General features: G+C 33.5%; 1 pseudogene; it reads right to left on the bottom strand.

The window, feature by feature from the left end:
• Window positions 1-2,255: 2,255 nt before the first annotated feature.
• LOC136063255 (succinate dehydrogenase [ubiquinone] iron-sulfur subunit 2, mitochondrial-like) lies at window positions 2,256-3,800 on the bottom strand (annotated as a pseudogene).
• Between the last annotated feature and the right edge of the window lie 9,928 nt (window positions 3,801-13,728).

The following is a 13,728-nucleotide window of genomic DNA, read 5'->3' as shown; positions in this document are numbered from 1 at the left end:
ATTTCTTGAACTCAATTTCATATTTAAGACTTGTGCAATGGGAACACATCATCTGGTATGGTAAGATGACGACTAGGCATGGCAATAGAACCCCAACCGTTCACATAGCATTGATAGCCTATACTCGATCGTATTCTAGCTTCTCTAAGAATTAACGACATTCTCCTTAATTTCTTATTTATTGTCAATGTAACCTAAACAACATTGCAGTTTTCCAGCTGGTTCTAGATAGAATTTTGAGAGTGTTTCTTTCAAAATTCAATAAAAACATTTCTCTCCACCTCTCATTCCTGTGTTTATTCTTATTTTATGGCCACATCAGGTACTAGTATTTCCTAATTCTATTTGTGCTTTCCAAAATCTATGTATTAGCCCATGTTTGACAAATCAAGTAGACAAATGGCCTCTTCTAAATTTAAAAAAGAAAAAAAAAAATTTAAAATGTTCAAGAATTTTCTAATTCAACTAACACTTCTTGCTGTTTTTAACAGAGACATGTACGATTTAAATCACTTTTTCTGTGTTATTGTAACTATAGTTAAAAATAAATAAATAAAAAAGACGAATGATCAACATGGTTAGCATAATTAGAATTGGTCTAAACCCTATAAGAGGCAGTGAGGCACTAAAGGAGATTTGAAATGAGAATTGGCCTAGACTCCTATAAGAGGCTTGTGTTATGAATTTATTTTCTCGGATAAGGCTTTAGGACATCAATTGTGACGTTAATCTTACATATTTTATATAGTTCTTCCCTTCAAATTCAGATACTTTAGTGTTATAAGGATAGCTCCACCATAGAATTTCTAAGATACTATGACACTATCTATCTATTGTAAAATAAGTAACATCATTAATATTTAAAGAAACATTAATTATTATCACTTTTATATTTTATTTAAATTATTTTTTTTGAGAAAATTTTCTTTTAAATTATTGATGAGTTTATATATATATATATATAAATATTAATAATGAGATAAAGTCCAATTCACTTATTTCAAAATTGATGGATAAAATTGTAACTTAGGCTATATCCATTAAGATTGTGACATGTGGCCTAAAAAAGCCCCTAATGAGTCTAGTGCACAAGAGTGCTAGACCTAATCTTTTTCGTTTAAAAAACTCTGTAATGAAATTATCCTGAGAACTTTAAGGGTTCTAATCTATTCACTTCTAGTCACACACGCTCATACATTATTTGCATTATTGATTGCACATTGGGTTTATGGGTAATACAATCCCAAATGACATATTTCTTTCTCATGGTCAGAAGTCCTATGCCTCTACCTCTTGTGTGGATGAAACAGTCTAGTTCCAATAGGGGGGGGGGGGGGGGATTTAAATTTTAAACTCTTGATGTCTTTATTAAAAATACCATGAAGTGCTAATTGAAAAAGTGGAGAAAAACTCTAGACATTTTTGTTGGAAACGCCATGAAGTGCTAATTGAGAGAGAGAGAGAGAGAGAGAGAGAGAGAGAGAGAGAGAGAGAGAGAGAGAGAGAGAGAGAGAGAGAGAGAGAGAGAGAGAGAGAGCTTGTTGTTAGTAGGACCCACAAAGTTGGTTTTTTATGAAAATTCCATGTATCCATTCCACTAAAAATGAAAATGGCCAAAAGTTGTTTTCATTTTCTATATTCCAACTCACTTTTTTTTATATACTAAAAATGAAATCTGAGTACAAATTTGTAAACTAGACCAATTTTTTTGTGGTGAGTTCCACAAAATATTGAAAATGAATATAAAAAACACTTTTTTTTTTTTTTTTTTTTTGTTTCAAACCAAACACCCTGATCTTAATCTCTTTTTATAGTATATAAATGAGGTTTCTTTGTTAGGCATGTGTTAAATGTGATTCATAAAGTGGTACACTTTTTTTTAAGAGAGATTTTTTTTTTTTGTTTTTTTTTTGTTTTTTAAGAAAGATAAGGTGGTACACCATACACTTAGGTTGCATTTGGGATATGTTGAGAAAATTTAGTTTCTTTTATTATTTAGTTTTTTTTTGGCTACTATTTATGAATTTTTTTGCACTTTTTGATACTATTTATGGGTTTCGTTATATTTTTTAGCAAATTTTTAGTTTTATCTACAGTACTTTTAAGAAAAAAAATTTCAATTTTAACTAAATAAATTNATACGCAATTCAAAGATAAGGACCATGATAATTGTTGATAAGAACATTGAACTTTGAAAAGGGCACCACAGCAGAACGTGTACCAAATTTTGATATCTCTTTTTGACTTTTTAACTTCTAAACTATAAAGCATAACGCAGACGCAGATATAACACAGTAACACTTTAAAAAATTATAATATGAAATGATAGGTATATGTGTATAACATGAGGAAGTCGATACCGTACCGGTACCGGCCGGTACGTACCGTACCGGTTGCATACCGGTATCGAAACATTAACGTTTTGTATCGGTTTATATACCGGCCATGTACCGGCCATACCGGCCAATTTCGGGCAATACCGGCCGGTACCGGCCGATACAAAAAAAAAAGTTTTTTTTTTTTTTTTTTTTTTAAGTTTTGTAATTTTTGAATTTTTGTTAGGGTAGAATGATAACTTATTTGCATTAACTTATTAGTATTATTTGTTTTCTTAGTATGCAATGGTAACTTTCAAACTTTCTATTTTTTATATTGTGTGTGTGTGTGTGTTTTTTTTTCTTTTAATTGATACTAAAATCTAAAATTATGAATAATTAGTTTTGAATTGAGGAAATATTTTATGGTAAACTTTTATATTTATTATAATATATATACACACACATACATATATATTATTTAAAGGCGAAAAGCACATTTTAGTCCCTACATTTTTAGGCGATTTCTATTTTAGTCCCTAAATTTTATTTTTACCGCTTTTAGTCCCTATCCTGAAAAACGGTTCCGTTTTGGTCCTTGCCGTTACATCAGAAACGGATATTGCTGACGTGACAAACGGCAATAATAAATAATATTTGTTTAATGTACACGTGGCCTAATTAATAATAAAAAAATATTTTTTGACATTAAAAATGCCACGTCAGCATATAAATTAAAAACAAATAATTTATTAATTTTAACTAAATAAAAAAAATAAAAACAGAATAAAAATTAAAATTTTATGAATTGAGATCTAAGTGTGTCTTGAACAAGAACAACAAGAACACAAACTTAAACCCAATTACATAAACCAGAAATTTAAAAAAAAAAAAAAAAAAAAAAAACCAAAGAACAAAGAAAGAAAAACACCCATATACACACACTGCCAGTTCCAAATCCAAACCACCACTAACAATATACACTCGTACATCCCATCCAGCTTTGCCCTATCTTTCTTACTCTGCAAAACCTCTTTCCCTTTCGTCTCCGGCGGGTTCTTCCTCTTCAGCCACGGCTCGATGCTCTTGTACTGGTTGTAGAAGTTCGTCATATCCACCACCAAGTCCTTGATCACGAACATGTGCGGCAGCGGCGTGATCATCGAGGCCGACGATTCGGACTCGATCTTCGTGAGGCACAGAGCTCGTTGCAGCGTCGATGTTCATGGCGCAGGACCCGCAGATCCCCTCATGGCGCGATCGCCGGAACGTGAGCGTGGGGTCCACCTCGTTCTTGATCTTGATTAGGGCGTCGAGGACCATGGGGCCACAGTCCTTGAGGTCGATCTGGTAGTCTTGGAGCTCCAGCTTCGTCGGGTTTTCCGGGGTCCAGCAGTAGATCGAGAAGGTTTTGAGCGCCGTGGAGGCGCGTGCCTTTTGTTCGACTTGCAGAGCTTCGGCCTCGCTTGCGTGAGCTCGGGCGCATGTTCATTTTGATCTGGAATTTTGTTCATTTTGATCTTCTTCAAGGTATACTTTGATCTGGGTTTGGGTTTTTTTTTTTTTTTTTTTTTTTTTTAAATTTCTGGGTTTATGTAATTGGGTTTAAGTTTGTGTTCTTGTTGTTCTTGTTCAAGACACACTTAGATCACAATTCATAAAATTTTTAATTTTTTATTCTGTTTTTAATTTTTTTATTTAGTTAAAATTATTAAATTTTTTTTTAATTTATATGCTGACGTGGCATTTTTTAATGTCAAAAAATATTTTTTTATTATTAATTAGGCCACGTGGACATTAAACAAATATTATTTATTATTGCCGTTTGTCACGTCAGCAATATCCGTTTCTGATGTAACGGCAAGGACCAAAACGGAACCGTTTTTCAGGATAGGGACTAAAAGCGGTAAAAATAAAATTTAGGGACTAAAATAGAAATCACCTAAAAATGTAGGGACTAAAATGTGCTTTTCGCCTTATTTAAAATATAAAAAATAGCGGTAAACCCGAAATGGTACACCGGTATTGACCGGTATCTGAAATATATCGTACCGCTGGGCAAACCGGTACAGCCTCCGGTACGGTATTGACTCCCTTGGTATAACATCAATATAATATGCGTAGAACACGAATATTATACGTGTCCGGACAATTACTGTATAAAATTGGATTTTTGGAGGGGTTTTCTTTGGATGGTTTGTTCATCGTATCAGTAGGTTGCTATGTCATATCTGTAGAAAATTTGTTTTGTAGTACGTTAAAAACTATGCATTAAAGTTGTATCGACAACAATATCCTAGATAGTACAAGTTGCTGATAGCCCATGCTGGTGATTCTTGGCGATCAAATGAATAAAATAAAATGGGTGACAAGAGGTATATGATTGCAGAGGAGCTAAGTGTCGGTGTGGTTATACATATCAATCTGTGTGACATCATTCCTCATTTGCCAAATGCCAACTTCTTCAATCTTCATAGTTCATACATCATGCATTCATAATCATATCTATACACAGTTGGCTACGAAGATCTCATCTTCTCTTCTTCTTATTTTTATTTTTATTTTTTATTTTAGTATATATACATCTAGCCCATTAGACTCAGACCCAGTTTACTTTACTTATATTATACATTACTTCCTACGCACACCTATTATTTGTGTAACACTTTCTTATACCTAGACAGTCTAATGTACTGTTACATATTCAAAAAAATATACATATTATTATTATTTAAAAATTTTTTTCTCAATAATGTTGAAAATAGCTCTTTTTTTAATTTTAAATTTAGGGAATGATATAACAAAATGGTGGGTGTGCCCTCCTATTCTATGACCTATTACATGTTGGACAGTAGAAAAAAGTTCAATATTTTTTTTAATAAGAATAAAATGTACTAGTCTCATCACACATACTCCGCATGTGTGATAAGTCCTTCTTTTTTCTTTTTCTTTTTTGAAATTACAAAAAATTGTAACTTTCTCTTATCCTTTAACAACTAATTAATCTCAAGAGGGAACCTCGTAGAAGTGGTAAGCCCTAACAAAACAAGGTTTAATAAATTATTCATGAGCAACTTTGATGTATGTACTTCCATCAATATTCAATACAAGTGAATAGTGAAGTCACAATACGAAAAGAGTTTAATGGCTTATTTTGAAAATTAATCGCAACCAAAAATTTTACAAGAACTTATGATTTTTCTAGCACTAACAACATAGTTTAACTTTATATATTTGTTGCCAAAAATTTTACAACTCAATGGACACATTTTAGTGTCTCCAATGAAAATTGGATTCAAATTTATCATCCCTATATCAACAAGATCCAACTAGTGTCTCAACTCAGCTGTAACTATAATGTAATTTTTTTATAATCAAATAATCATATTAGATTTATTGGCTAAACCTCGAATCACATATCATAAGTTTCACATAGGACAATTCTAATCTTGAAATTATTAAGAACAAAACAAGGTTGAATAAATTATTATTGGTAAGCTTCACACATAGCAACTTGATGCATGAATGAAAGAGACACATCAACAATTTCCTTCAATATAAGTATTGTATAAAACAAGAAAAGTATATAATATTTGATTGTTCTTTACCATTAAGCAAATATACTAATTAATTTTTGATATAAATGAGATTCAAACTCAAATCTCTTATTCAATAACAATAAAACTTTATCAGTTGTCCTGCGACAAAGACACAAAATATAAGCCTATAGTCCTATACTAATCCGACCCAAGTTATGTTAAAGCACAAGGGTGTTGATGAGGCCCAAACAGCTGTAACTATCACGTTACTTTCTATAATCATATTCTAAACCTCAAATAATACTCCTATTACCATAAGCCAAACATGTAGGACAATTTTAATCTTTGCAATTATCGTCTCCTCTACATTGCTTGATAGTCCAGTCCTTGGCACTCTAGCCATTGCTAATCACCAATACATGTCGAACAACAATCCTCCTTTTGACAACCACAACTTACCCATTCTTCTAATTGCCGCAGGATCAGCAGCAATTTTGGTCACAATGCACCATTGCATAGCAGTGTGTCGGTCCAGCCGGCAAAGGCAACAAAGTTTTGTGACTGCAACAGTACTGGAAAATTCAAGCAGCTTCAACAACAATTCAGCAGCTCACCTCATTCCTGCCCATAAATATGAAAAGGGCACGAGCTTGAGAGGCGAAGATGGCACTTGTGCTGTGTGTTTGTGTGAATTTGAAGAGGGTGATGAGCTACGTACCTTACCTGGTTGCATGCACTCTTTTCATGTACCATGCATTGATATGTGGCTTTACTCACACACAAGTTGCCCTATGTGTCGCTCTGATGCCACACCATCACCGTCGCCGATGATATCTCGGGGTGGATTGGATTTAGAATCTGGTGAGGTTGTGGAAGAAGAGTCAGAAACGTTGCAAGAACTCGTTCAATCTAGCTAGCAAGGAAGGTATGATGGTGAAATGTTGTCTTATTTTTATTATCTTTGCTTTAAAGTTCCAATTTTCATTAGATGTCCCCAAAGGGGCATTGTTTGCTTAAAGTTTAGTCTTGAAAGTTGCACCCTTTTCTGTCTTTTTTTTTTTTTTTCTTTTTTCTTTTTTTTTTCTGTCTTTTTGGGGGTGGATAGTAGTGACATAGTACATACCTAATTGAAAAAAAAAAAATTGTGATGTGCAAGCTCGTCTATAACAATTCTAGCCCGGCTTGATTTGTAAAAATTACCATTTTCTTTGCAATTAAAGGTTAAAAATAAGACTGTTTTAGTTGCAATACTAGTGTTCATAACCAAAAAAAGAAGTTGCAATGTTATTCAGGAAAAAAAAACTGCAATAATTGTTCTCATGAAAGTTAATACCGTCTTGATCATGGTTCAAACTCCTTCTGGATAGTGGGGATGGACATGTGGAGACACAATTTGGGTTTACAGATATGATTGTTCCAAGTCCTAATCCATACACAAGACTACAAGAGTGACCTAGAACTTAACGTCCATTTTAACTTGTGGGGCTTTGCCTAAGTTTATAATTGGGCCCATACCAGACAAGTCAGTCCAAATTCCAAACTCACAAGCGTGCGCTTTTGAAAATCTCCGCCACGCCTAGTGTTCAGTCTTCTGTCTGTTTTCTTCTTTTGTTTGTTAATTTGTTTCTCTTGCCTTCCCTCACCCCAACTCCCAAGAATAGAGAAAAGCTTGTTATGGCATTATGCCACACACACCAATGCGTTTTACTTATTATTATTATTGTATTACATCGATAATTAGGAGGAGAATTCGAATCTTGAATATCCCTATTGTAAATACTAAAAGGTGTTGAGCTATAAAGGAAATAAGTTTTTTTTTTTTTTTGGTATGAGTCTATGAGACCCACTAAAATAAGTTCAGAAGGCCAAAAATTACCTTTATTTTATTTTATTTTTTAATGCATATGCCAGATGCACATATGCATGATATATACTCTCTCTCTCTCTCTTATAAGTATTACAATTTCATTAACAAAGAGGGAAGGAAATTCTGGCCCATGGCCATTGGAGTTTGATTATTATTATCAGGGAAAAGAAGAAGCAGCATTGCACTTTCAGGCCCATCAGGCCATCATTAGTATCAAAAGTATGTCCCCGGCCCGGCGTTAAATCCTCATAAACATAGTGGCAGTCTCTTCCATTGCATTTATCATTCTACAGTGCCACTTGCGTCTTTGGCTTCTCTCCTACAGAATAAAATTGAACAATCATTATATATATATATATATATATAGATGTGTGTGTGTAAGGACACGAAATTTAGGGTCCCAAACCCACTTAAAATAGTGAGGCCTGTACCAACCAATTAGGCCCAAACAGATAAATATTTGTTTAGAGAATGGGGAAAACAAGTCGGGCTCAAGTCCGAAGATTCGAATAAGAAAGGAGTGAATAGAAGTTAAAAACAAATAATATTAATGGTTCTTCTTAAATCTGCCCGAGGACAATTTTCTTACATAGGGATATACACTTCTCTCTCTCTCTCTCTACTGTTCTTGTTCTAATATCTTTTTCTTATTTTTTCCGGATCCCCTCATCTGGAAGTTCTCTTTCTTTATATACTCCTATGCTTCTTACATCCTAGCCCTCCATTTGCATCCCTCTAGGTTCTTTGTAGAACACTTGTCCCATTAGACTTCTGCTGAAGGTGGTAGAAGGAGCTGCTTAGCTGTGAATCTACTGTTCAGGTGTCATTTCCTTATCAATGCAGTTGAGAAAGCTGTTTTCAATCATTTACTGCGGAGGAAGTAGGTAAGATTTCATAGGAAACTTCTTTCAAATACCTTGACTTTCTCCTTGAACGCCATTCTCTCCACTCATGTTTCCAAGAGATATTTTGTCCCTTCCCTCCTTCTCTATAGGCAAACCCACTCCTTAGGTTAACCTACTCCTCGGGTTTAAAGTGCTTCCACCTAATGAATGAATAATGGTCATAAAGGTCTTGGTCTTCCTCGGTTCTCAAGTCTCCACAATATTCAAATTAGTTTTTAATTAATCTATGTGGGGGAAAAAGGGGCCAATCCAACATAATGGGCCGAGAGCCCATATGAGAGCTATTGTGCGACCGAGAAGAAGGAGGTGGTAAGGGCAAGGCCCATCTAGAAGTGGGACCCTCAGAGGGAAGAATGATTACAGCCCGAAGAGGTCATCTGCCGCCCGAAGAGATTATAGTCCTCTACGAGAATAGTAAAAATCAATTGAGTGTGTAAAAGGCCAAAATGACCTTCCGAGGACTCCACCTGATCAAGATAAGCTCTGAGTATGCTGGAAAACGATAAGGATGGAGAAATATCTAAAGGGAAAGCTGTTACCACCGTATTCAATACTCTGCAGCAACTTTTCTGGCCGCATTTATGTAGAGAAGACCCCTGAACAGTGTATCCTAACCTACCACCACTCACACAGAGCTAAAAGAAGATGTTTGACATGACATGTACTCAAGCAAACTCATGGATGAGGAACAAGTGGACGATGGAGATGAAAAGGAGGGTGGCTATATAAAGGAAGGAGGCTCCTAATGGGGGGAGGAGGAAAAAAGGAGCAGGAAGAAAGAGAGAACTTGACTATAACCCTAAGACCTTTGTTCATCAGATAAACAATAATATAGCTCTTCGGATTTTCTGGAGTTACGTGTAAATTCATGTTTGCTTGTGTTTGAAAGCTGTGATTCGTTGTTGTCAATCCAATACTTATCCTAGCTCTTTCACCCATACTCTATAGATTTATTGTTTTGGGCTCGGGCCACATATCCTAACCCTACAATCTAAATTTGCATCATGTATCTAATTTAATTTTCTTAATTTTGGTGTCAAGTGGCCCATTTTTATTAGTCAATGTGAAAGTCGAGAGGATCATCTCACTTATGTAGATAATACCATCTCCTCATCAATACTATTAAATATTTCAATGTGTAAGCATAAGTTATAATCTATCATTTTAGAGTTTTGGGGTACATGATAATTTATCAAAGAGTCTGGTTATCGGGCGCCTTTAAATCATATGTTAATATACCAATTCAAGAAAGTTTTGATACCACTTTTATGAAGAAAAAAATATATATTATAAAAAATATTTCATAACTCAATGCTTTTAGTAAGTCCATTAACTTTCTCTTTTATCAAATAATCAAATAAAATTCTTCTAGATCTCTTTCATTACTCATTAGTGGTACGAAAATAAATCATTTGAAAAATTTTTAGAATGAAGCTAGCAATAGCGGAATGAACAAAAAATCTTTGTGGGGTTTATTATGGTTAACTCTATCTGTTGGTAAATGTGTAATACGTCGTAGACATTATGATGAAGATCTCAAATAATCCTTGACCAACATTGCTTGGAAATTACCCATTAACCACAAGTTTAATTACCACCCAACTTTTAAGATAGGAGCACAATTCCCCTATCAATGAAGTTGTGTTGGAAAACAGTATCATGTCCCTAAGATAAGCCAAGTCCAGCAGTCCATTACATAATGATAATGATTCTCACTATTTTTTTCTCACTGTTTAAACATGTGTATCGAATTGTTTGGTAAGCGAGAGGAGTTTTACTGTTTAGGGGGGGGGGGGGGGGGTCTCTCCTAGTCTTATACAGTGGAATTGCACTATGATTCCAGCTGTGATGATGAAGGGGATTCCTTAGAAATTTGTGTTGTAGCTATCTATGCCAATTGAAGGCGAAAGCTGGAATGTAGATAACGAGACCTATTTCTTATAATAACCGTACACCTCTTAGTAATGGACATAATTAATCCTTTGAATTGAGAACTATCTTTTTTAGGTAGTTGTTGGCCTTCGAGTCAAACGAAGAATCATATAAATTTTGCTGAAATTTTGGACAAAGATTTCTAAGTTGATAAAAGATTATTAAAATTTTGGGTTCTCTTAATAAGCTTGCAATTATTAATGGGAAATGCTAATGGGTACTTTTAGGGTAATTGTTGATAGAAAATATTAACGAATTCTCTTAGAGCATTGATTAACAATCTATTTTAGGAAAATTTTAACATTACTTTTATGAAAAATAAAAAAAGTGGTGAAAAAATTAATTGTTTTTTTTTTCCATAAAAACTTTTTTTAACTAAATTGTTAATCAATACTCTAAGAGCACTAATTATCATGACCCATTGTTAATAACCTATTTTAAAAATAAATAAAAAAATTTGACACTTTTACGAGATATATAAAAAGTCATAAAAAATTAATTATTATTTTTTTATAATTTTTAATAAACTAATGCCATAAAGACATTGGTTAACTATTCTTATTAAATTTTATAGATACTCTTTTGTACTAAATTGCCATTGCCATTGCCTTTTCTTTTCTTTCTTTTTTTCTTTTTTTTTTAATTTTTAGAAGAGGCAACTCATTTCTTTCTTTATTCTCTTATTTATTTATTTATTTTTATGTAAAAAATAGGATTATTAAATGACACATCACTTTCCTTTTTATTTGTAATCTCATGTGAGTATTCCTCGAAGGACGCGACCCTCTGATGGCTCAACCATAAAGGCATAAACTAGTTAGGCATTTGCCGACCTTTCGCCCAGGGTGAGTTGGATTATTTTCTTTTTCTTTTTTAGTAACTTATTTATATTTAAGTACTGCCTTACAAACCTTCAAAAAAAAAAAAACAAAAAAGTACTGTCTTACAAAATTATTTTTAGATATAATTGTGTGGACCTAGTTTTTTACTGAAAAACTTATTTATTTATTTACTAAAAATTGGTTAAAGTATAGTAATACCTTAAAAAGTAAGACTTCAAAAAATGATATATAAACAAATAAACTAAAAAACTTAAGGAAGTATGATCTATTTTTACCAACTTTGAACAAATAAGCTTTCAATTACTAATAGGAAGGAATAGTCTTAAGCCATGTAATAATCTACCAAAAAAAAATACCTAATCAGGGTTGCTATTGGACCCAACGGCAAAAATAAAACTGATTCAGTAATTTTTTCGGTGGCTTGTGCCTCTAGCGAAAGTCTAATCCAAATGCATTCTCTGTTGATGATTCAATAAAGTCACAATAATTTTTATAAAATGATAATTGTTAATGGTAAATAATAATAAAAAAATGTGTGGTAAGCCTAAATGAAAACTAATAAAACATGCCAATTCAACTGTTGCAAAAATGTTACGGAAATTTATTATTATTTTTGTAGTATACTCTTCGATGGTTTGTTCAGCTACCAGTTTTTGTTGTGGTTTTAAGATTGAGAGAATCTTTTTTTTTTTTTTTTTTTTTAAATCTCTTTTTTTTTTCTTTTTCTTTTTTTTTTTTAATAAGTATCATAAAACTTTCATTAAGAAAATAAAACAGCCCAAGTACACAGGAAATGTACTATATGGGCATCTTCAACAAGAAACCAAATTACAATGATCAAGCAAAACTGGAAGGGAAAAACAAGAAAAATGTCAATAAAACTAAACACCATTCAAGAAGAGTAAGGAAAAAGGAAGACTTAAACTCAAGAATGGACCATTCACATTAAAAAAATATATCAATTTTTTGAAATGACAAAATTACTCTAGTATGTAGGAAGTATATGAGAACTCTAGAAGAATCACAATCTAAAATTTATAGGATCAACAAATTCTACAGAAAAAGAAGACTTGATGCTGGCTAATTTCTTCATTCAAGCAGATAGAGTTCTTAGGTATAGTGATTTGAGCGAAAACATTGAGAGCTCTACTCCTTCAAAAGTTCAATTATTCCTTTTTCACCAAATAATCCATATAAGACTTGACAGAGTAGCATTCCAAATTTCAATCCTCATAGCCATACCACATTTCCATCTCCAGCAAGCAAGACAATCCACCAGTGTCTTAAGCATCCCCCCATTTAACCCCAAATAAAGAAAAGACGAGCACACAAAGTTCTCTTGCTAGCAAACAATGAAGCAAAAGATGATCCAATGATTATCCACTTTCCTTGCACATTAAAATACCAATCTAGCACAAACCCCCCTCTTACAAGGATTTTACACTATCACTTTCCCCAATGCCGCTATCCAATAGAACTCATTTGAAATTTCAAGGAACAAAAGCGTTCAGTAGGTAGCTTGAAAATTAGAATAAAGAAGGTAAAAACAAAAAAAATAAAATAAAAACAAAAAACAAAAAACTTATTAACCAACTCTAACTTCCAATCATGAAAATCTTGTATAAAATTAAGATTCCAACAACACACTCCTCCCTCCAATATAATATTCGAAGCAACAGAAACCACTTTATGTCTAGCCAAGGCAAACAAGCCTAAACATTGTTTTTTATTTTCATTTAGTAAGTTGCACCTGGTAGGATTTGAACCCCACAATCTCACCGTCCGCCTTCCCTCTTACAAGGGGAGAAGGTACCATCTGAAAACAAAAAAAAAAAAAAAAACAAAAAAAGAAGAAGAAAGCAAGCACTGAGAACATGCACTAAAATTCCAGCTCCAAATGGTCTATCTTGCCAGCCACAAAGGATCTTCGATTGTTTCAACCAGAAGACGAAAAAAAAAAAAAAAAGAGAGGAGAGAGAGAGAGAGATTAGTGATTCGGTTTCTAAGAGCATTAGCATCTGGAGTTCTAAAAAAATACTCAATTTACACTCTAAAAACCTATTTTATCTATTTTAACACACCATTTTACAACTTGCCCAACATCCAATTTCTTATTTTTCACATCACGCCTAACACTATTCATTTCTCTCTCTCTCTCTCTCTCTTTCTCTCTCTCTCTCTCAGCCAGCAAACCCACACAAGCCACAAAAACCCAACCATCCACCTCCATAGCCAGCCACCACCACTGCCATCATCATCACCAGCCACAAAAACCACTGCCACCACCACCACATACAAAACCCACAACCCACAAAAACTCAACCATCC

Source organism: Quercus suber, unplaced genomic scaffold (genome assembly GCF_002906115.3).
Source record: "Quercus suber isolate HL8 unplaced genomic scaffold, Cork oak 2.0 scaffold_21, whole genome shotgun sequence".
NCBI classification, from domain to species: domain Eukaryota; kingdom Viridiplantae; phylum Streptophyta; class Magnoliopsida; order Fagales; family Fagaceae; genus Quercus; species Quercus suber.
Note: the sequence above shows the minus strand (reverse complement) of the source record. Positions and strands in the feature narration are given on the sequence as shown.